General features: G+C 48.8%; 1 long non-coding RNA gene across 1 annotated transcript; it reads left to right on the top strand.

The window, feature by feature from the left end:
• Positions 1-15,443: 15,443 nt before the first annotated feature.
• LOC144302905 (uncharacterized) lies at positions 15,444-20,286 on the top strand. The gene is made up of 4 exons (XR_013369903.1): positions 15,444-15,709; positions 19,241-19,428; positions 19,545-19,639; positions 20,184-20,286. It is a non-coding gene; the product is annotated as an uncharacterized LOC144302905 (long non-coding RNA).
• Positions 20,287-24,824: the final 4,538 nt, after the last annotated feature.

Genomic DNA, 24,824 nt, shown 5'->3' on the forward strand with positions numbered 1-24,824 from the left:
GGGGACTCACTGCCAGTCTCTGCCTCTGTCTTGTCATCTGCTCACGTATTCTCTTTCCCTCCACCTTTCCCTTCTCATCTGATTTATGCGTGTCTTGGCCTTTGCCATCCTACTTCTCACAACCTACTTCTTTCAAATCACATTTTGCCAGACCAATAATAGTCCCCAGTGTCAACCCAGACCCAAGGCAGGATTGGAATCCAAAACCTCAGTGTCTGAACTCTCATTGCTCTTATGACACTTAATGGTATCAGAGCTTGTCTCAGGAGGAGATGCCCTTGACAGACAAACATGAGGGCAGACCATTCTGGAACCTGGGCCCTGACTATCACATGTTCTTAGACATGGAGAAGCAGGGGGATCCCTGGGTGGCTCAGTGGTTTAGCGCCTGCCTTTGGCCCAGGGCGTGATCCTGGAGTCCCGGGTTCGAGTCCCGCATCAGGCCCCCTGCATGGAGCCTGCTTCTCCCTCAGCCTGTGTCTCTGCCTCTTTCTCTCTGTGTCTCTATCATGAATAAATAAATAAAATCTTAAAAAAAAAAAGACATGGAGAAGCATTTTCATTCTCCTCCCCTCAGCCCACATTCTACTCTTCTGGGGGTATAGCCGGTTCCGTCCAAAGCTGTGAGCCCCAGGGGCCCTTTCAGGGGAGGCTGACCTGGAATGGGGTTGTATGAGGTAAGCACTCACAGAGAAAACTCTGAGGCTCCAGGTACCTGTCTTCATGAAACCGATAACATGAGTGTGACAGGGCAGTGTCTTTTGAGCAGAGATACATATATTTTTAATCTTTTGAACCTAAATATCTTCACATGGTTCAAAAATGAAGCAATATTAAAGCTATATAGTGAAAGGCTTCTATGGGGTGAAAGGTTTCCTTTCCTTCCCATCTAAGACCCCAGTTCCCAACACTCTCCACAACCGTTACTAATTCCTTGAGAAGACTTCCAGAACCCGCATATGTCTATATAAGCAAAGCCAAATAGGCAGTCACATTTCTTCCCATTGTTTGCAAAAGTTAGTATTCTATACATGCCATTCCGTTCCTTTCTTTCATCACCTGATGAAATATCTTTTTGTTTCTGAAGAAGTTTCCTCATTCATTTCGCAGCGGCATAGTGTTCCCCTGCAGGCTTCATTATTCAAAATCCTCCTACATCCAAGCACGTTTTGAGGTGATGTCTGGGAGAGCGTACCTTCAGTAGAGGGTGTTTGAGATAAAGATCGATAGGCTCCAGGAGCGCCTGGGTGGCTCAACCAGTTAGGCATCCGCCTTGGGCCGAGGTCATAATCCCACAGTCCTGTGATCGAGCCCTACGTCGCATGGGGCTGCCTGCTTCTCTCTCTTCCTCTGCTCCTCTGTCTCTCAAACTAATAAATAAAACCTTTTTTAAAAAAATAAGATTCGTAGCAGTGGATCTCCGTCTTCAGTTTCTCTAAGAATTGACTTGGGATGCATGAGACCTTCCTCCCAACCCCATCACCCCTGCCAGAACTCCAGTCTGCTAAGGCTGATATTGGACTGTAGGCTGCCCTTCAGCAAGCTGATTCTGCAGTCAGTGCAGACTAGCACAGAAGTCCCGCCGAGCAACGCCAGTGAATGTGTAAGGAAGCAAGAACTATATCCCACACTGAAAAGATTGAGGTGTTGCAATTAATCATTAAATTTAGCTACGAGGTTCCCGGCAGCTCAGACCAAGGTGGAACCAAAAGGATATAGTGTTCTCCCTGCCAGAACAAAAGGCCAGCTTTTCAAGAGACATAAACATGTCCCTGGCATTAAATTCTAAGCAGAATTTATCACGGGAGCCTTTACTTAGGGTACATTGAGCTGCACAACAGGCAGCATCTTCCCCGAGAACCACAGAAAATGCAGGAGGCACCTTCTTCACTGTTTCTCTGCAGCAGTTGAGGCCCAACACCAAGCCCAGCTCCGGACAGCATTTCTACAGGCAGCTCAGCCAACTCGGGCCGTCTGAGCAAGTCCAGAATGCCCGTGACACTATCAGAAAATCTAAACGGAGGGTCTCAATGTAGCTAAGGAGACAGAATAAAGAAACACACACACTTGGCTTCTGACCCCGGCGGGAGGCCAGTTCCCTCTCTCCAGGCCATGACCACGATAAAGGAGGAGGCCTCTCAGCTAACCCCTAAGAAGCTCCTAGAACAATGTGCAGGGAGGCAGGGGAGAACGGACAGCTGTTTCCCCATTTATCCTGAAGCCAGCAGTTGGTGTCATTTTGTCATTAAGCATAAAACTAAGGAGTGGAACGTGGTGAATCAACCCCATAAGTGTTGGTTGGCATTGATGGTGTTGATGGAGGCGGAGGGGCGGCAACAAGCGTGCTCCCCATCCTGCTGTCCCCCTAGGATATCTTGAAAACCTCCGGCATTTTGTGACAGATCAAAGTATCTCTGATATCCTAAACGTGGTCTCTGCACCCCAATCTTTGCCTACTCAAACTTAGGCAAGCCAAGACTTTGTAAGGCCATTCTCTCCACTCCCTCCTTGGCTCACTCTCATTCCACACTGGAGAATGACCTAGGTATCACGGCCACCATCAGGATGCCCGGGAAACTGAAGTCACTGACTCTAGAGCTGGGTTGAACTAGATGAGGACACCCCTCTGGGGTGCATTCAGGTGATCAGGGGAGGCCTGTGTTATATGCCAAAATAAATCCATCCTCCTCCTCTTCCATAGTGGAAGGGTAGTAGTTAGCCATGTGGCTACTCAGCTAGGGGCTACCTTTCCCAACTTCCCTTGCAACTAAGTGTGGTCATGGGGCCAAATTCTCAGCAATAGTGGATGTGGTATGTATTCTTTCCAGCCCGGCCCACAGAACCTTCGGGGGTGTTCCACCGTGCTCCCTTACCATAAGCCCAAACTCCCATGAACCCCAACTCAAACATGCCTGTGACCCAGCTGCCCCCAAGCAAATAAGTACAATGCCCCAGAACAGTGGTTCTTAATCTTCAGTGTGCATCAGAATTACCTCTGGGTATTATTAGATCATGGGTTGCTCCCCGTCCTCCCCAGGAGTTTCTGATTCACTAACTCTGCGGATGAGGACTAAGAGTCTGAATTTCTTAATTTAATCTTTTGAGAGAGAGAGTGAGAGTACACATGCGTACAAGCAGTCAAGGGGAGGGCAGAATGAGAATCTTTTTTTTTTAAATAAAGACTTTATTTATTTATTCATGAGAGAGAGAGAGAGAGAGAGGCAGAGACACAGGCAGAGGGAGAAGCAGGCCCCATGTAGGGAGCCCGATGTGGGACTCGATCCCAGGATTCCAGGATCATGCCCTGGGATGAAGGCAGACGCTTAAACCGCTGAACCACCAGGGCTGCCCCAGAATAAGAATCTTAAGCAGGCTCCACCTTCAGCATGGAGCTGGGTGTGGGACTTGATTGCATGACCCTGAGATCATGACCTGAGCTGAAATCAAGAGTTGGACCCTCAACCGACTGAGCCACCCAGGTGCCCAAGAGTTTGAATTTTTAAAGAGTTCCATGGTGATACTGATGCTATTGGTTCAAAAAGCATACTTTGAATAGCAAAGCCCCAAGAAAGGACAGAGAGAGAGAATCTCAATCCCTAAATGATCACATGGAGCAGAGCCTCCATACACCCGGGGTGTTCATCTTGGATTGACATACCTGCTGTCTTTCTCAAAGCCACTAAAGTGTGGCTTGGTGTGTGTGTTTCAGAGCCCAGCTTTACACAAATTAGTACAGCCATCATCTAGTTCATCCTCCTTGACTACAGAAGGGGGTGCTGAGGTACAATAGGGAAAGGACCTGTCCAGGGCCACACACCAGTCAGTGGGCAAGTCAGAATGAGAACCCAGGTCTCCAGCTCCCAAAGGAAGCCTGAGCCCCACTGGTAGATGCTCTCTTTAAATTGGCCTAATGGGGGGTACCCGTGTGGCTCACTCAGTTGAGCATCTGCCTTCGGCTCGGGTCATGATCCCAGGGTCTTGGGATCAAGCCCCACATCAGACTCCCTGCTTAGCGGGGAGCTTGTTTCTCCCTCTCCCTCTGCCATTCCTCCTACTTGTGCTCTCTGGCTGGCTCTCTCTCCCTCTTTCTCCCTCTGTCAAATAAATACATAAAAAATCTTTTTTTTAATTTTAAAAAATGAATCAGTGTGATGGACAAGAATAATCCCATCAGCTACTCCTGCCTCCCAAAGATGTCCACGTCTTAATCCCTGGGACCTGTGAATATATTATGTTAATATGGCAAAGGGAAATTAAATTTGCAGATGGAATTAGGGTTGCTAGTCAGCTGATCTTAAACTAAGTAGATGGTCCTGGACTGTCCAGGTTGTCACGATGTAATCACCATAGTCCTGAAAAGTGGAAGTGGGAGTCAGATGAGTCAATATCAGACTAACACATGAGAACAACTGCCCAATTGCTAACTTTGCAAATGGAAGAGGCGCCATGAGCCAAGGATCACAGGCGGCCTGCAGAAGCTGGAGAAGACAAGGAAGCAAATTCTCCCCCTAAAGCCTCCAGAAGGGAATACAGCCCTGCCAACACTTTCACTTTAGCCCTGTGAGACTTTGGACCTCCAGAAACATAAGAAAATAAATGTGTGCTGCTGCAGGCCACCAAATTCCTGGTAATTTGTTACAGTAACCACAGGAAACTAATGTGCTTGTGAAGTGGTTCCTGTGTGAGATTGATCTGGTTCCCCGAGCATGGAGCCCCTTGATGGTGGGTCTTCGCCTCCTCCACCTCCCACAGTACTGGGCTGGGGACTAGATCCCAAGGGAGGGTGGGGAAAGAGAAGCACTTACTGTGAAGCCACGTGGATAGGGCCATATGTCTTTCCCTGCTTTCCGAAACCAAAGAGACCAGGTTTGTGTCATTGTTTGGGACACCTTCTAACCCCTAACTCCTATCACGAAGCCCTGACTCTGTCCTGAGATTGGACTTCACCAGCCTGAGCCTTCACCCCATTAACATTTCAGAAAAAATGTTGACCCTTGGGGCAAGATTAGAGTATGGCTGGCACTAACGAACCCTGTTCCCGTAGTTCAGCCTGTTGCGTCTTATCAAGGCCCTTGCAGACCTTGGGAGTCTTTAGGGCAGGCTGCTGCTGTTAGGATGCGCTCCAGTGCTCGGCAGGGCCTGGGCCATGGTGCTGGGAGGAGGGAAGTGAGGATGGGGTCCAGGTTCCCTCTAGAGACCTGTCTTTAGAAGTGGCGTGGGGACAGCTGGGGGACCTGGGCAGAGCGTTTGGCCTCTGGTGACACAAGCACCGAGCTTCGCCAGGGGCACTGGGTGTCTGGAGGACTCTGCTGAGTGAGGGGTGATCGAACACAAAGAGCAAATCTCTGCCAGAGGGTGGACCGACACAGAAGCCTCAGTGGCTCTCGTCCCCTCACTGACACTCCCCTGATCCCACGGTGGGTTACCAGCCGGGCCCCGCCTCGCCTCCCTGCTCCGAGCCCCTCATCCCCGCCTCGCCGCCTCTCCCTGCATCACACCCCTGTCTGCACACCCTAACATGAGCCTCCTGAGGACAGAAGCCCTTTCTCCCTGAAGACAGACCCCCGTGTCCAAGCTGGAAGAACTGGAGGCAGAGGAGGGGACCGAGGAAGCCACTGCAGCTGGTGTTTGCCGGGGAGGGCGGGGAGGACAGGAGTCCTGGGATTTGCACTCAGTCTTGCCCACTGTCTCCCTGTGTGATCTTAGGTAAGTCCCTTTCCCACGACCTGCAGAGCTTTAGTTTCCTTATCTTTAAAATGGGACAATTAGTCCATACCTGTTCAACCACAGGGGAGGATTTATGGGAAGGGCCTTAGTGTCAGGCATTCTTTTCAGTCCTGAAATTAGGAATAAGCAGAAGGGGTGGAGCCTGCACGACTGGTCCAATTTCCCATCCCTGGGGGGGGGGGGGGGAGGCAGAGTGATGGGGATTCTATCGAAGGGATATATGGATTAAACCCAGAAACCTCTAGAGATGTAGACTCCCAGGGTCAGAGAGGGGGTGGAAGGCTGGGGTGTAGGGAAGACAGAGCATTAGGGATGTGCCGCCTATCCACCTGACCGAACAGCTCTGGAGGCAACAATGCATGGAATGACCTCTCAGAGGTCTGTATTTGGAACCAACATTGTTCAGACAGGGAAGAACTTAGCATGTCAATCATTTACACCTTAGTATGGATTTTGTGGCTGAGTTACCCCTCTTCGAGGGTTTTACCTATCAGCCTGAATCCTCCAAAATTGCCAGATTCTATCCCAACCATCGCAGTGAAAACAGTTGGCCATGGAACCTTCAGCTATGAAGTTACCACCTCACTGCTCTTTCAGCTTGACTCGGACAACGTTGGATCCCAGAAATGCTGGAATGGCCTGTTCTTGTTCTTCCCACCAGGGCAAGCTGTGAGGGATCATGCCAGGGAAGGCTCCTATGCCCGGGGCAGTTGGAGTGGGGGTGTTTTAAGCCTTGGACCGGTCCCTGTCTGAAGCTGCATTAATGACAGTGTTCCTCACACCCCTGACAAGCTTGGATTCCAGGATTCTGCATGAGGGATAGGCACACAGGGGCTGTAAAGCCCTATTGCCTTTCCTCCAAAGGTGGGTGTCCCACAGCCCTCCCTGGATCTCCTGACACCTTCATGAGAGGTCACTTTGTGGGAGAACCCTGGGGCTGTGGGCTAAGCCCCTGGAGCCCTTTCTTTAAACACCCTGAAAAGGGCCCCTGAGTGGCCCCCCACCCAGGCTGCTGGTCTGCACCAGTCTTCTCCTGGTCCTGCCTGGCCACAGGCCTGAGAATGAGTTCAGGGGCACAGGGGCCCCCAGGCCTCCTTCCATGCCCAAACTCCCCAACTGCAAGGGGCATATTCTCCTTCCTTTGGAACCAGAAGGGACCAGCGGCTTCTCCACTGTCCTGGCATTGTGTGGATGGCAATTCACGCCAGGAATGCCTGAGCTGCAATGGAGAGGGAAGTAGGGAGGAACTAACATTTACAGAGCTCCACGCCGTGCTCAGAACTGAGGGGCACTTTGCAAGCATTTGTTTATTCTTTCATTCATTAATGCATTCATTGATTACTTCAACGAACTGTACTATTTTTGCAACTTCTTGGAGTCTATAGTTATTTCAAGATTTTAAACTTAAAAAAAAAAAAAAGCCATTGTACCAACTGGCTGGTCCTGCTTAAGGGCCTCTTATTAACTCTCTTCTTCACCCGATATATATCTTTTCGGGGCCCAGCTCAAGTTTCTCTTCCCCAGGAAGCTTCCTGATTATCCATGCCCACTTGTTGGTTTCTAAAGAACTTAAGTTCTCGGGGAAGCCCGGGGTAGCTCAGTGGTTTAGCACCACCTTCAGCCCAGGGAGTGATCCTGGAGTCCCGGGATCAAGTCCCACATCAGGAGCCTGCCTCTCCCTCTGCCTGTGTCTCTGCCTCTCTCTCTCTCTCTGTCTCTGCATCTCTCATGAATAAATAAATAAAAATCTAAAAAATAAAAAAATAAAGAACTTGCATTGTGAACACACAGTCCTGGCTCTGCCTCCAAGGAAACCACAGAAGAGCAAACACTATAAGTTACTTCATTACCTCGCACAAAATCCCTGTGATGAAGGTCTTATTCTTCCCATTTTACAGGTGAGGAAATGGAAGATCACAGTGGCTAAGCAACTGGCCCAAGTTTACCTGATTTATATGTGGCAAAGCTGGGAAACAGAAGCAGGTTTGCAATTCTGTTATTTACCCCTTCTTGGTGCGTGCCTGTTCTCATGCATAAAGTGGGGTGCAGCTCTCTGTTTGCAGGGTGCTAGTGAAGATTTGATGCAATGCACACTAGATTCTGTGATGATGAGGATGTTCAGCAAGTGGTTCTTGGTGCAGTGGCCCTCACGCTCCAGGTCCAGTGTTCTCCCACTTCCTCACATGGCTGCGGAGACAGGCTCCCACCGAGCTGGACTCTATTGGAGCTCGGGCAAGTAGGAGGCAATTCAGGACTTGAAAGAGCCTGGGTCTTAAGGGAAGCAGATCTTTATCAACCAAGGAATTGTTGAGCACTGGTTGTGTATCCTTAGGATCTAAGAAGGAGCCAGAAGATTCAGAAGAGCCAACCGCCACCCTCAGGGAACCCTCAGCACCGTTGGGGAGGCAAGAGATACACAAACCCACATAGGACAGAAGCCTGGCTGTGTGTTCACAATGCAAGTTCCTTATTTTTTTATTTTTTAGATTTTTATTTATTTATTCATGAGAGATGCAGAGAGAGAGAGAGAGAGGCAGAGACACAGGCAGAGGGAGAAGCAGGCTCTATGCAGGGAGCCCGATGTGGGACTCGATCCCGGGTCTCCAGGATCACGCCCTGGGTCGAAGGCGGCGCTAAACCACTGAGCTACCCCGGGCTTCCCCGAAAACATAAGTTCTTTAGAAACCAACAAGTGGACATGGGTAATCAGGAAGCTTCCTGGGGAAGAGAAACTTGAGCTGGGCCCCGAAAGGATATATATCGGGTGAAGAAGAGATAGTTAATAAGAGGCCCTTAAGCAGGACCAGCCAGTTGGTACAATGGCTTTTTTTTTTTTTTTGAGTTTAAAATCTTGAAATAACTATAGACTCCAAGAAGTTGCAAAAATAGTACAGAAAGGTCCCAAGTACCCATCACCCAGCTTCTCCCAGTGGTATGAGGGACCATGGGGATAACCATAGCAATTTCAAGACCTTAACAGTAGCACAATATCATTAACTAGACTAAAGACCTTCCGCAGCTTTTATCAGTTTTGCATGCACTCATTTTTGTCTGTGTATATCATTCTATACTTTTATCACATGTGTACTCGGTATTACCACCACCATCCTCAAGACACAGACTGGGTCCGTCACCAGAGATGAGCTCCCTTGAGGGCACACTTTTAAATTGCCCACATGCTCATAAACACCAAGCGTGTGGCAACGCCTGTGCTCTGTTCACAACTGGAAAATCTGCTGGAAAAACATCTGCTTATCCTGCCCTGCTCTGCCCAGGGGCAGATCTGGCATTGGCTGCAGCCCCCATGCCCAAACCCCACACGAGGAAGCTCATCCTGCTACTTTCTTGCAGGAGAAACATCCACCCAAGGTGAGGCTTGGACCAGCGCCCTGGGATTCAGAACCATGGACAGATCCGGGGCGCCTGGAAGGACCAAGGGTTTACAAGGGCAAGAGTGAAGACGGGGTGCTTCTCTGGGTCACCTCTTAATCTGGAGCTAAACCAACCTTGGGTGAGTAATGATTCCCTTCCGCCATGGTCGCAGGGCAGGGAAGCGAGAGGACATTTCAGGAATGCAGATCCTTGTTCTCCTGACTCCCCTCCATTATTCAAAGCTCCTCCTGAGTCTCTTCTGTTCTGAGGATCTCTCTTTGACTTTCCCACCTTGCTGGCTTCCTCCTCTGAATTAATTTACCCTAAAAGTTGGCAGAACCATCCAAGACAGCCTGGGAGCACACCGTGTGCTGCTCTCTCGGCTCCCACATGTGAAGCTGCACCCCCAGCCGGAATGTGAATGCCTTGAGACAGGACCAACCTGTCCTTTCCTTGTCCTTCCCTTCTGTCCTCTTTCCCTCGCACCCACTGTAGCTCCACACGGGTCTAGGCACTCAGGGTCCTTCTGGAGGATGTGTTAGCCGGGAGGTGGCTCTGTCCTCAGCTTTGATTTCCTGGGCTCCTTTTCTGTCGGGCATTGTTGACACAGGAGACAGAGGCAAGCTTGAGGTTCTTTTCCAGAATTCCTCAGCCCAGCTTCATTCCCTCTCTCTCATAATCCATAAGACCCTTGTCCCTAGGAAATCTTCGTCCCTGGTCTATATTATGTCTGATGTTTCTGTCTCTCCTGAAGTTGGTCTTCCCTCGCCCCACCTGTCCTACCATTATCACCGAGGAGCCTTGTCAGGGATGCTGTGCTGTGCCACACAGATGGCCCCTACAGGTTTTTCTCCCAGCTGCTGGGAAGTGGTTGTTTGACGGCTCCCATCTGTCTGCTCTCTATTGGAATTGCCTCCACTGAAGAAAATGTCCTTGTCCTAGGTCACACCCACTCCTCGGTTGCAGTCACCACCAGTGCCTGGTCAATGACAGAGAGCTTCCTCACCCCAGCTCAAGACAGCTCTGAAGGATCATCCGAGCTTCCCAGCTCCTGTGAAATCAGTGGAGGCCTTCCCTGAGACTGTGCTGCAGCCCACTTTCTCCTGCTACCCTCCCCTACAAGCATCGGTCCTGAGACTATTCCCTGATAAATTTTCTGCATACTAATCACGTCAGAGCCTGCTTCCAGGTGAACCCAACCTACACTAGCTCTAAAGTCTTGGCCACTTGGGATTAGGCTTCCTGTTGACATTTCTGCCCACCATCTGACTACGTGGATGAAGGCCAGCCAAGAGTAGAGCTGCCCTGCATATCAATTTCTCCCAAATCTCCTAAAAGAGTACTCACTCCACTCTCTCTGGCAGTTCTCGGCCTTGCTTCTAGAAGCAGGCCTTCCCTCATGTCCTTGGGTCACCAGGCATAGTAAAATGGGCCTTGAAGGCAAGCACATCAGGGTTTGGGTCCCAGCTCTTCCACTAACCAGCTAGGTGACCCTGGGCAAATTACCTAATCTCTTCTAGCTACTGTTCCCATATCTGAAAGCAGAAATGATGATAAAAACATTGCAGGCCTGTTATGAGGATGAAGTGACATAACAAAGGGAAATTGTTTAGCATAGTGCCTGACATACAAATATTAATCACCTTCTCTTCTTCTTTTGGGTCTGGGGACACTTTCCAACTAATTGTCAATTAATATTTTTAAATTAACCCAGCATCAAGCATCACAAGCACAGATGTGGTAGTGATTAAACTGTAGAAAAAGTTTTGAATTTCCCACGTGATAGAGCAGGGAAGTGGGGTCTTGGTCATGCAACTCAACTCTCCCTGAATGCCGGTCTTGGTTCTCATGCTGTTGGAAAAATCTTGACATCTAACGAAAATTCCTTGTGGCATGAAGAATAGCAGGTATTTTCATTTTATCCTAAGGAGAAATGGAGCCCAGCCAGGCCTCCTTTTATAACTGGCTGGAGCAAAGTCTGTGCTCCCTTAAGACACGGGACCAGCCCTTCTTCTGAAGCAATAGGGGAATGGGTTGGAGAGGAGGTGGTACCTTAAATTATGGCTGCTTGGGCCACACAACTGGGTGCTGGCATCTGGAAGAGAGGACGTGGGCAGACAAATCAGCCTGTTAAGAGAGTTTTGTGAAACTGTAGCTCGGCCCTAAAATAACAGCACTAAGTATCCAACTGTCCAAACACCGTCTCTTCCCCAGATGCAATGATCATCCACTCCCCTCCGGCATCTCCCGGCTCCTTCAGCCCCATTCCTCTCCCCATTCCCCAGGGGAGCAAGAGAGGTCCTGACCTCCCCAGAGGGGCTGCCTCCCCTCAGAACAGCATCCATGGGCTGGGCTGGGGGTGCAGGACGGGAGCTGGAGAGGGTGTGGGGAGCCCAGGGCAGGAAGCCATACACGCAGTACACACTCCAGCTCCAGCTGGGTCTTTTCTGACAACCTTGGCCCAGCACACACCATCCTGTGACACCCGCGCTGGGCTCAGAGAATGCTGAATTCAGCCCCAATTAAGGGGCCATCTCAGGGCAGGCTGCCGGCACCAGCAGCTGCTATTTTGGGACTGGTGAAGACACTATCTTCTCTCTCTCCTTCTCTGTCTCTGCTCTGTTTTATTTTTCTCCTCTCTCTCCTTTCTCCCTTCCCATTATCTGTAGGGTTTTCTCCCTGAGTATACATGTCTTCTCATCTCTTGGCTTCTCTGTTTCTCTATCACCCTGTCTCTGTGACTATATCTCATTTCATATCTCTCTTATCAAACAATTGGACCAACACTCATTGTCACTGGGCCAGGCTCTGGCTGTGCTCTGGGAAAGAAGCAACATGCAGGCCCCTGCACCCAGGAGCTCGGGGTGTGGTTTGCCTTTCTCTGATTCTCCCCACCACTCCCTGCATCTTGACCAGCCCTGCTCCCCCTGCCCAGCAACTGCAGGGCTGGGTTCTGTAGGCAAAGGAAAGAATTCACACTCTAGCCACCCCCTGGGTCCACATGCAGTTTCTATGTTGCCCAGGCTTCCCATTCCAGCAGTAAAAAGACTGGAATTTCCAGGATGCTTGAGAGGTCCCTGGCCATGCTGTTCCACCATCCTGGCCCCAAGGAGACCTGCGCCAGGTCCTGCAGTGTAGGACTGTTTGGTCTATCAAGAGATTCAGTACTCATAGACCAAAGCCTCTTCTTCCAGAAGACAGGCTTCTCATGGCCCATGGCCAGCATCATGCTGGGGTTATGAGGATGCCTACCCATCCATCCTCTCAGCCTTCCAAACTTCTCACCTGCTGGGTTCTGCTTACTTTCCTCCTTCCTAATCACCAGCTCACACCACCATCTCCTGCTCCGGCTCCTGCATCCCTAGCTACCTGTCCTGTATCCTTGTGTCCTGAGCTTTCCCACTCTGGTACCTGCTGGTCGGATTTAATTTAACCTGTGTTCTTTGGTAAAGAGTGTGGAATCATGATATTTAATAAGACCTACCTGTGAACTCTCTGAGGTCCTTCTCCCCGAGGATCTTCCTTTCTGGGGCTTCCTTGAGTAGTAGGAATAGGGGTACATGGTAACTTCTTAGTACATTACTGAGTTTTTAAGATGTTTTGATTTTTTTTTTAAATTAGCACCTACTATGTGCTAGGCACAATTAAACATTTTCAGATGCATTACCTTATCCAATTCATAGACCAGCCTTTTGAGGGTTTTAGCCGCATTCCATAGCTGAAGCCCAATGAGGTTTCCCAATGTCAAATTATAGGAATCCAGGTGTCCTGATGATACGGCCAGGGCTTGTTCTCCAACCCAGTTCCTTCCCATAAACAAGAGAAAAAAGACCTACAGAGCCTGGTTCTTTCCCCCAGGGAATTCTTAATTCCAGATCCAGGGGCTTTCCCTGTCTTTAGCAGCTGCTTAAGAGGCAGACACAACTCTTCAGGATGGAGAACCTCGGCCGCTGACCCACCGAACCAGACTCAAGCCTGACAAGGACCTGTGCCCTTGACAGAGTGGAGAAGCCCTTTCTCTGGGCCAGGGTGGGCACAACTGATGACAAGTTCTAAAAGAAAGCCCAGGGTCCAGAGGTCACCTTCTGGGGGGAGCAAAGAATGTCAGCCAGAGGCTCAGGGGAGAGGATGGCAAAGGTTCTCAGGTGATAGGTGGGACTAAGCTTTGAAGCCACCTAGCTGAGGAACAGGTGACTCGGGGTCTCTCCAGTGATCAGTTGGTCCCCCAGGCCTGTGATGTGAGTTGGGTGTCTGAAGCAGGCTTTGGAGCTGGGGAGAGACCTCAGGTCTAGGAAAGCATTTTGATGCCTCCTTCCCTTGGTGGCATGTTCGGATCCCTCTGCTCTTTGTCAGCAGCACTGTTGTGTCAGGATGTGCCCGATGAAGAAGCAGGCGGGGGCACACAGGCTGTGCCAGGCTGCTTAAGAGGGGAGAGCAGTGCTGCCCTGGCACTGGGGGCTTTGGGCAGGTGCTGTGTGGAGACAGGGCCCCAGAGCCTATCCGCAGCCCAGGCCCAGCCCCGGAGTCCAGGACCCTGACCTCTGGGGACCCTCATTCCCAAACTGACCTGACGCATGTCTAACTGGCTTCTAACCAGCAGGCAGTCTCCCGGCACCAAGTCTTCTCACCTCTTAGACCTCAGGGGAACACCATGCCCTCAGCTCTAGCCGCCAAACCCTAGGTCTAGAACATCTTTGCCTTGGGGACCACACTTCACAGGTCACTAAGTCCTGCAGATTCTAAATCACTGCTCTTGGTTCCACTCTCTCTGCCTGATTCAGACCTTCCTCCTCTCAACCCCTGAATTGTCACACACCGTCTTCCGGCCTCTGGTCTGCATTACCCACCCTAGAACGAGCTGTCTAGCTCAGAGTCCCTCGTCCCAAGGTGTGGGGACAAGCCCCTGTTGACCTCTCCAGGCTTATCCCTACTGTCCCCAGCATACCTCCTGGACCTAAGCACACGCAGCCACAGCCATTCCTCAAACATGTCCACCTGTTTGCATCACTAGGCCTTTGTCACGCTATTCCCTCAGCAGGGAACGGGTTCTCCCAACCTTTCCTAAACTACTGCTGTGCTCATTCCCCTGCTGAGCTTCTAGACGCCATTCAGGCTTCACCGTCTTCAGAAAGCCTTTTCTGGCTGCCAGGTAGGGCCCAGTGCTGCCCTCGTCTCTCTCTGTGCCCGGTGCTCTTGTGTCCTAGTCTTTGCCATGCTGGGTTATCACTGCTGGCAGGAGTGTCTTCTGTAGAAAACTGGGTCTCCTGGAGACCTGGGGACCTGGCTGATTCACCTCCGTTCTCCACAGCCCAGCACAAGGAGATGATGAAGAAACACGCAGCCCCTTACCACTTCCCACCATCTGGTTGAGGCAGCAACACACACACACGCATCCACACGTGCATGCACACATTCAGCTATACTTATCATGCATTCACACCAACGCACAGTCACATATACACACAGATGTACACGAACAGATGCTTACCCAATACACCCCATTCTTCACACATGCACACTCACACGGTTACAAACACACACATACAACCACCTGAGCCCTTGCTGCTGAGCTAGTCTGAGGGCCAGGTCAACAAGGAGAGCTCCCCGGAGAAGACAGGATCTGAAGTAGGCCCAGGAGGCTTATGCTATGCTCTCCAGGGCAGTGGGTGTGGATGCTTGTGCCAATGCTGGATGGAAATGACTGCACTGGGTCACGTCCAGGGATCCCTGCCCTTTACCATGTGATTTTGTACTGCCTTTCTCCACCTACTGGAACCCTGACTCTGGGCCAGTCATGTAACTTGCCTTGGCCAATAGGATGCTAGCAGACAGGTCCCAAGCAGAGAGCTTAAAATGGGCGCCCCCGCCCCGGTCGCACCTGGTTGGCTCAGTTGGTGGAGCATTGGACTGTTGATCTGGGGTTGTAAGTTTAAGTCTATGTTAGGCATAAAGATTACTTAAAAATAAAGTCTTTTTTTAAAAAAATTAAAATAAAATGGGCTTTCACTCCAAAACCTGCCTTCTTATGTGCTGTCATCCCTGTGACAACATGCCCAAGCTAGCCTGCTAGAAGATAAAATACATTGAAGCCATCTTAGTGCCCCCAGCCAAGGCTAGCCTGGGTCAGCCAATAGCCAGTCCAACCCCAGGGCTGGGGGCAAGCCCTACTGAGAACTGAAGAACCACCGAGCAGAGCCCAGCCTAAATTGCTGACCAACTCAATGCTCATTATTTCAAGTCACTGATTCTGAGAAGTTTGTTAGCAGCATCATTGTGACAACCCAGTGACTAAGGCCAGACAAAGAGATCAGCCCGTGGGGAGGCAGGCTCATCCACACCTGTACCCTCAGTGGGGTGGTGGGCAAATAGGGAGTCTCAACAGGGTCCACCTTCCCTCTGTGCCATCCACCACCCCTCCAATTCCAACCCTTGGGGCTTTGCCAGGCCTTGCACCTGTCCTAGATCTGTGTACAACCTGCTTCTTGCCTCTGGAATGCCTGTCTCCATTTGTCCCCTTTGGATCCTGTTTACCCTTCAAGGTCAGGTCCATACCCTGGAAAGCTGTTGAGGCTCACAGCCTCACAGCCACCATAAACCTTTTGGGAATGAGGTAAGGTAAAGTAAGGAAAATCCCCCCATTTGTCTGTCACTATCCCCCTCATTCCACTGTGCACTGCCTGTAGCTTTATGGAGACACATTCTCCTTCACAGTCATCAACCCAAATAAGTGGGTCTTGCCTGGCCATTGAAGGAGCAGTTCCCATGTAATCCTAAATCTCCCAGAGCCTCAGCACGTGGCCTTGTACCCAGAAGCGTCTGGGAAGTGGTCAGAACATCGAGATCAATACATTTTCTAGCTATTGATTTTGGGACAACATGACAAGATATTTTGTATTTTAAAAAAACGATAGGGGCACCTAGGTGACTCAGTGGTTGAGCATCTGCCTTTGGCTCAGGTCGTGATTCTGGGGTCCTGGGATTGAGTCCCACATCAGGCTCCCTGCAGGGTATCCTGCTGCTCCCTCTGCCTGTGTCTCTGCCTCTCTCTCTGTGTCTCTCATGAATAAATAAATAAAATCTTTAAAATAAATAAATAACTACATTAAAAAATTAAAAACAACAACCACAAACCTAAATTGAAATCTAAACGCCTATTTTTAGTCCTCTGTCTTGCTTTGCAGCATTTAGCAGGACCCTGCCCCCCTCTGAGCCTCAGTTTCCCCATCTGCATAATAAAGGATTGTGCTGACTCATCACCCCACTCCCTGCCAATGCTGAGTATCTATGAGGTTTGCCTATATGTCTAGCCCTCTGGCTGCCTGCTCCAGCCTGGTTCCTCCCATCACTCCTCACAGCACCATGTCAGAGCTTCCCACCTGCTGGCAACTCTGCCCAAGTCTTTGAACGGTCATGGCTAATGAGTTGGCCTGGCTTCCTTTGACCGCAGCATCCTCCACTTCCTGAACCTGCCAGTGGGACTGATGAGACCTTGATGGTGGGAGTCCCCTCTCCTAAAAGATCTGTTGGGCAAGGCTGGTCTCTGCCTGCCTGATAGGGGAGGCCTGGCCTGTCTTCAGGAAATTCTCTTTCTCTCAGTCTCTCTCTGTTTGTCTCTGTCTCTTTCTCTGTCTCTCATTCTCTCTCTCTCTCTCTCTCCCTCTGTCTTACACACACACACACACACACACACACACACACACACATCCACACACATCCACAAAGGCTCCTCTCCCGGCAGCTTCTGCTGGGCCCGTAGGAAGGAATGCTGACTGTATTTCCTGTGCTAGAGTCAAGTGAGAAAAGGCAGGAGGAAAATAAGCCAATGCAAAATTATCTGGAGAGGGGAAGACCTTTACACCTCAGCTTACCATAAATAAGGATGAGAGATTTTAGAAGCCAGAGAGCCAGCCTGGTACCTGCCTAGAGAGCAAAGCTTTCTGGGCTACAGAGTAGGAAGGGAGGCAGGGGGCTTGGAGCTAGATCACAGGCTCTAGCCAATGTCGCTGCTTGCTCCAACCTTACTTCTAGGCTCTTCTATGGAGCTGGGGAAACTCCAGAGATGCTCACATCATGTGTCTCCCTGGGACCCCAGGAAGGAACATGGGATATAAGTTCATGGGGTCTATGGCTGGGGCTGGAGCTTCAGGGTGGAGGAACACCAGGTCTGCACACACATCTGCCCAGCCCCTCAAGGCTTCCAGGTACCATCCACCACAGGTGATGAGGGGCAGACTGGATGCAGTCTCCAGCTTTGCTTGTCTGCCCTCCTCCTTCCTTGTCTGCCCCTCTCTCTGGCAGAGAAGCCTTGAAGTAAGCACACAGAGGCTGTGGGTGGTGTTCACGCACTGCTCGGTTCCCACATCGCCTCCCACCCCACCTCAGTGCAAGTCAGAGACAGAGATTAAGAGGCTAGAAGTTGAACGAGAGCTTCTAGTCGGGGTGTTTGACCTTGGTACCTCGGTGCCTTGGGAACTTCACCTGTCTTGAACACCAGGATACCTGGTTATCTCTTCTGCAGGCAAGAAGCCATCAAGCCCATTCTGCTAAATGAGATGAGAGAAATCTAAATCAATGAGGCCCTCTATACACACAAGATGTTTGCATTATTGAGACCAGAGAGTGGTCCCAATGTGCTTTGGGCCTCATTGTGGGGCATGCCCCTCCTTTGCAACCTCTTTGCAGCAAAAAAGAAACCTCTGAGGAGCACAGCCAGAACCTGATCTCTGTCCCTGCTGCCATGCTTTCCTTCACGGGCCCCCAAGCAGCCAGAGGTCCTCTGTGCCATCCCAGGATGGGGCTGTCAGCAAACTAGAAAAGGAGGTTCTGGGCCTTCCCTTTAGAAGCTCTCCACCTGGGATATGGATAAGTGACAGGGCCACTCAGAGAACAGTAAGAGTCCAGGGCAAGACAGAGTATGAGCAGGAGCTGGCTTGGACTTTCTGGGGAGGAAGAGGGTGGTGTGCGTTAGAGGAGCTGGGAAGGTTTTCTGGAGGAAGGGGAGAGCTCGATATGACCTTCAAGGATCCATATGCTACTGAAGTGAGCATTGGCTTGGCCAACACAGGTCACAATGCCCAGACACAGGAGAACCAAACTCCAGAGGAGGTTCTCACTGCTTGTCCCGGATCTAAGGAACAGACCCCATGCATAGAAGTCCAGCAGCAAGGGAGCCAATGGTGGCTGTGGGGAGTTTGAGCAGAGACAGGGTGGTACTGATGCCCTAAGAGTTCCCCATCTGGTCCTGCCACAGCAATCTCTGCTTAAAAGAGGGGACCCAGGGCTGATGTACAGGTGACCCAGAACTCAAGCTTGCAAGTGGCTGCCTGCTTCCACCCTCCAGCTTGACTGGAATGGAGGCCAAACACCAGCCCTTGGAAGCACAAGGCATCCAGCTTTTTGTCAGGGTAAGAAGAAACCAAGAATTCTGTTCTGTCCATAGATCTCCTGAGTCTCTCAGGGCAAATTACCCTTCAGAACTAAGCCCTCCACATCCACCGGCCATATGAGCCATGTGGGCACAGTGGGGGCAGGATGGGGACTCTCGTACCCAATCTAGAGATAAGAAAACCGAGTCCCAGGGAGGGGAAAGGTTTGACCTAAGTGTCAAGGCCCATGACTAGAAGATGGGCCTCCTGTTCCTCAGGCGAGTCAATGTCGACAAGCTAACCAGATAACCTGGGTCAGTGTAGGCAACTGGGTTGCCTGCAGCCAAAGAATCCACTTTGAAATAAAACTTACACTGTGGAGATGCAAGCTAACCTCTGTGTATGTACAAGCCTGCCGCATGTGAGGTGTCATGCTCGACACTGCACAAGAACTCATTTAAAACCTAAATCCATCCTATGAGTTCATGACCCTCAGCTCCATGCCATGGAGAGGTGAAGGAATGGGGGCTTGGAGAGTCTGGACAACTTTCTCAAGCCACCCAAGAAGAAAGGCAGAGCTGGGGTCTGAACACAGGCCTTTCTGAGGCCAAAGATCTGCATCTTTCAACCACCCCCTGGCACCACCAGATAACTGTCTGAGTCATCAGAAATGGCTGGGCCAGGGAAGGGGCAGCCATGCAGTGGCATAGGAGCAATGGTCTTACTGTCAGCACCCCACTTCAGTTTGGCTTTCTCTTGGCCTCTCCCTGTTCCAGGCTTGGTGCCCCTGGGAAATGGTTCTGAGGATAACACCACCAGCAACAGCAGCACTTTTTACTATTACTGCCACCTGTTTCTACTACGACTCCTGGAGTTTTCTATGTGAAGCACTTCACACACAGATGCATGTACACATGCACTTTACCTACATCATCTTATTTCATCTTCAAAACAAACCTTTGAGGTAGGTCCTTTTTCATTCTCATTTTGCAGATAAGGAAATTGAGTCTCAGAGGAATAAAGTAACTCATCAATCTGTCTTCAGCACTTGTGACTGTCTACACTACCCATGGATTTCAGGTAGAAAGACAGACATCTTTCCAACAATGGGAGTTGCCTAGGAGTGACATTGCTGTCTGTGGACGACATAAGCCCCTGTCAATGAAGCTTCTTTGGTGTGTATGTGGGGTGATGAGGAGCACACAGAAATACTATTTTAGTTACTTTTTAAAAATTAATATTCAATTTACTAAGGATACATATTTTAAAACAGAGCTTTTCTTAAGGATTAAGTTCCACTTACCAATCTTACTGTTCTATTTATAAATGTAATATAATAAGAGCAAAACCTTCACCTTTTCTTCAATTAAAGTTTTATCAACTCAAGTTGAAACACTAAACTTCCTTAGTGCCATTTACAATTTAATTAAACTTGTTTAAACAATTTCAACTACATTTGAACATTTCATATATTTAATTTTCCTAAGTAACTTAAACGTCTAATTGAACAAGCATAACCTTTGCATCATATACTTGAAAAACTGTTGTAAATCTAATAAATTAAATTTATAAATATGTTGACTTTGAAATTCTCTTAAATATTGCAATACTGTTAAAAAAATTAGTCAAATTATTCCTTAAAATTACTTGTCTACAGGCCTCTGGTTACTATTAAGATGGAGTAACCACACTTTATCCTCTCTCTCCCATTGATTGCAGGTAAGAACCCTAGAACAAATACATTCAGTACTATCAATGGACTCTGAAAAATAAATAAAAGCAGGTGGATTGGACAAAGCAATAAACACTAAATATTGACCAATATGGCAATGTGATTCCTGGGTTTCTTCCTTCCCATCCCTCCCAACATGGACTCTAGAGATCCTGAACCCATATCTGTGCAGTGGGCACAAACAGAAAAAGCCTGAAGAGAACCCCTCTCTTTCTGACTGGAGGACTGGGGGACCTGCAAGATAGAGAATGGGATGGAGAGAATAATCTCAATCATTTCTCTTTTACTGTCCAGGGTATGCAGCAAGGGGAGCCCCAGTCATGAAGCTATACTTCTGCACCATTGAACATACAGGACCTAAATTCTGAGAGAAAACTGTTCTCAATTGGAGAGGCTGAGAAAAGGGGCTCCTATGAGGAATATAGAAAAGTTCTGTTGGTGTTTTTTTCCTCTTTTTTTATCCCACTGCACCCAAAAGAAACATATGACACTAGGAAAGGCCAAATACTCAAGTTCTAGCCCAACAACCAGGAGGTGGGGAGCCAGAGAATGCAAGGGCAATCACAGAGAGCTGGGGAAGAGATTTTCTCGAATCTGTGTGTGAAGTCCTAGACTCTTCCTTGAGCTGTGAATGTGTAGAATTAACTCAACACAAAAGGCAGGTGAGGACTCATGGTCTGAAACAAATAAGGTTGATTACAAAATGCCCCAAATTACAAATGAAAAACCAAGGAAATCTCAACTACTCTCAAAGGAAAAGACAATAAATACTGGCCTCCAGATGACCAGATGGTGGCATTATCACACAGAGACTTTAAAGCAGCTATTATAACTATAATCCAAGAAGTAAGGAAGAATGATTGTGAAATGAATGGAAAGACTGAAACTGTCAGGAACAAAATGAAAACTATCAAGAAGAACCAAAGGGAAATCTTATAACTTATTTTACATAATTAAATTTTGTAATATAAAAATTCAATAACTGAAATATAAAAACTCACTCTGTGGGCCCAATAGCAAAATGGAGATGACAGAAGAAAAGAGTCAGTGAACTTGAAAATAGATGCATAGAAATTATCTAATCTGAACAATAGAGGTTAAAAAGGGATTGGAAAAATAATGGCTAGACTTTGAGGGACTTATAAGACAATATTAAAAGATCTAACATTCATGTCATTGGGGTCCCCAGACAGAGAGGAGAAAAAGCTTGGTGCGGGGGGGGGGGGGGGGGGATTTGAAGAAGTCCTAGCTGAAAATATCCCAAATTGGGTGGAAGGACAGAAATTTACAAGTGCAAAAAATTCAGTAAACTCTCAAAAAGGATAAATTCAAAGAAAACTGACCTGAATACATCTTAATCAAACTAATGAAAATCAAGGATAAAGAAAAAAATTTTTGTAAACAGGCAGAGGAAAGAAATACATTACCTACAGGGAAACAAGAATTAAAATGATTATAGATTTCTCATCAGGAACCATGGAGGTCAGGAGACAGTGGAACAATATCACTAAAGTAGGTGGAGCCAGCTTGGTGGCTCAGTAGGTTAAGCATTTGCCTTTGGCTCAGGTCATGATCTCAGGGCCTTGGGATCAAGGCCCACATCAGGCTCCCTGCTCAGTGGGAAGCCTGCTTCTTCCTCTCCTCCATACTTGTGCTTTCTCTCAATATCTCTGTCTCTCTCAAATAAATGAATCTTTAAAAAAAAAAAAAAGTGATGAAAGGAAAGAATTGTCAACCCAGAATTCTATACCCAGTGAAAATATCTTTTCTAAGTACCCTCCCAAAAAAACACATTTTCAGAGGAAGAAAAACCAAGGGAATTCTTTGACAGCCTTCCAGCTCTAAAAGAAATGTTAGAAGAAATTCTTTAAGAAAAAGGGAAGAGGGCAAATTGAACATCGATAAAAAATAAATTTAAAAAAAAAAGAAAGAAAAAGGGAAGAGGGCATCTGGGCAGCTCAGTGGCTGAGCATCTTGCCTTTGGCTCAGGTCATGATCCTGGGGTGCTGGGATCAAGTCCCACATTGGGCTCCCTGCATGGAGCCTGCTTCTCCCTCTGCCTGTGTCTCTGCCTCTCTCTCTCTCTGTGTCTCTCATGAATAAATAAATAAATAAATAATCTTTAAAAAAAGAAAAAGAAAAAAGAAAGTGATACTAGAAAGAAACTTGGGACTTTAGGAATAAAAGAAAAGGAATAAAAATGAGAATAGTTAGGCAAATATGATAAACTATTTTCTCTCTCTTAAGTACTTGAAAATGTGCATGACCGCTGCAAGCAAAAATGGTAATATTGTCTAATGGAGTTTTTGGTGTATATAAACTTCCTGCATACAGCAGCTGCAGTGTGGGGCGGGGGCAGCCTACATGGCCTCAAGGGTCATATATTTCATTGAGGTTGTAAGTTATGAACTCTAAGTAGATCATGATGATGAATTAGGTATGTGCATCACAATCCCTAAAACAACCACTTAAAAAACATATATAAGAAGATATAGTAGGGGATCCCTGGGTGGCTCAGCGGTTCGGCATCTGCCTTCAGCACGGGGTGTGATCCTGGAGACCTGGGATCGAGTCCCATGTCAGGCTACCTGCGTGGAGCCTGCTTCTCCCTCTGCCTGTGTCTCTGCCTCTCTCTCCCTCTCTCTGTGTATCTCATGAATAAATGAATAAAATATTTTTTTAAAAAAAGAAGATATAGTAAAAAAAAAAAAAAAAAAAAAAAAAAAGCCAGGCAGCCCCGGTGGCTCAGCAGTTTAGCGCTGTCTTCAGCCCAGGGCATGATCCTGGAGACCCAGGATAGAGTCCCATGTTGGGCTCCCTGCATGGAGTCTGCTTCTCCCTCTGCCTGTCTCTGCTTCTCTCTCTCTCTCTCTCTCTCTCTCTCTCTCTCTGTGTGTGTCTCATGAATGAATAAATAAAATCTTTTCTAAAAAAAAAGCCAAAAAGGGGGGGCATCTGGGTGACTCAGTGGTTGAGCATCTGCCTTTGGCTCAGGGTATGATCCCGGGGTCCTGGGATGGAGTCCCCCATCAGGCTCGCTGCAAGGAGCCTTCTTCTCCCTCTGCCTGTGTCTCTGCCTCTCTCTGTGTGTGTCTCTCATGAATAAATAAATAAAATCTTAAAGAAAAAAAGAATAACAGAAAGATATCTGGAAAATCCTCTAATTACTGGAAATTAAATAACACACTTCTAAACAATCCATGTGTCAAAATCTAGGAGGTGTAAGAACTGGGGTGCTAGTCTGGGAAGTTTCGTCCCAGAGCTCACATTCTTAACCACTAGGCCAGGTGGCCTCTCAAGGTTTTTTAGAGCCTTGAATGCCAGGTTAAGGAATTTAGAATTTGCACTGTATTTAATAAAAAAGCATTTAAGGATTTTCATACCTAAGGGAGAGTCCTATTTGCTGGTAGATGGAGTTGGGTACTGTTGCGGGGTGGGGGGTGGGAAAGAGCAGGAAAAATCTGCATTCTGTTCCACCAGAGAGGCAAGTATAAGTAAGAAATTTGGATTTTTCCAGATGTCTGAAATGAGACATTTTAGAAACAGGGCCCATCCCCCCTTTCTTACAGAGAATATTTTCATTCTTGCTGGGATCTCCACATGCCAGGTGACCTAGCGGCTCCAGAGGAAGGAACCTACTTCTGCCATCACACAGGGGGCTTCCCGGGGACCCGATTCCATTAAGAATGAGGATTTCCCAACCCACCGTCTCGTGGCTGTGGACAAGTTACTCAACCTCTCGATGACTCGATTTCTCATCTGTGCCATGAGGATAGTAGCAGTTCCCACGGACCTGGTCTTGGGCTGAGCTGCCTGGAGAAAAGGCTGGCAGGGAATTCGAACTCCGGCTCTCCCGGCAGCTGCCGTGGGGCCCTGGCTGGAAGGGAGGGGGTCTCTCCAGTTTGCAGCCGGGCCTGGAGGAAGGCACGACACAGAGTGCGATTCCTGCCTCCAGGACCTGGGGGAGGGGGGGCACAGGAAACCTCCTCCGCGGAGCCTTTGATCAAGGGCCCTGACAGGGAGGCTTGTATTCTCTTTGAAGCAGCAGAAAGATCAATGCCCCTTCTCCTCTCAGCCTCCCTGCGCAGAGGCATCACGTGCTCCTGCAGCGGCTGCTGCTCCACCAGGGACCCGAGCAGAGGGGGCAATGCCCACTCCAGGCCTGTGCCCGCCTCCCTGCCCACCAGGGAGAGGGTGAGGGTGAGGAGCAGAACCCACCCCTTGCCGGCCCCCACCTGCCCCGACCACAGCGGGAGGAGCGGGCAAGGACACCCGTGCTCCCAGAAAGTAAGAGCGGCCACGAGTCTTTCATTAAAATTTCACCAGGGTCCCCCTCACTTGGGCATTTCCTCTCTTTTCTTCAAAGCCTGGCTTTAAAACATCACCTTGTACTGAGATCTAAAGACACTAGGCCAGGAGACAGGAGCACGGATTCTGGGTCTAGGTCTGTCTTTGATGTGCTGTGTGACCTTGAGCAACTTACTACGCCTCTCTGGAGCTTAATTTCTCTCCGTGAAGCAGAATTGCTGTAAATGATTTTTAGGGCTCAATATAAAATTCTGTGATCAAGACCAGTCCTGGGGCCAGGGCCAGGGTCAATGTTGGGTCAGGTTGTAGAACTTTCTGAG

This window comes from Canis aureus, chromosome 32 (genome assembly GCF_053574225.1).
Source record: "Canis aureus isolate CA01 chromosome 32, VMU_Caureus_v.1.0, whole genome shotgun sequence".
Taxonomy (NCBI): domain Eukaryota; kingdom Metazoa; phylum Chordata; class Mammalia; order Carnivora; family Canidae; genus Canis; species Canis aureus.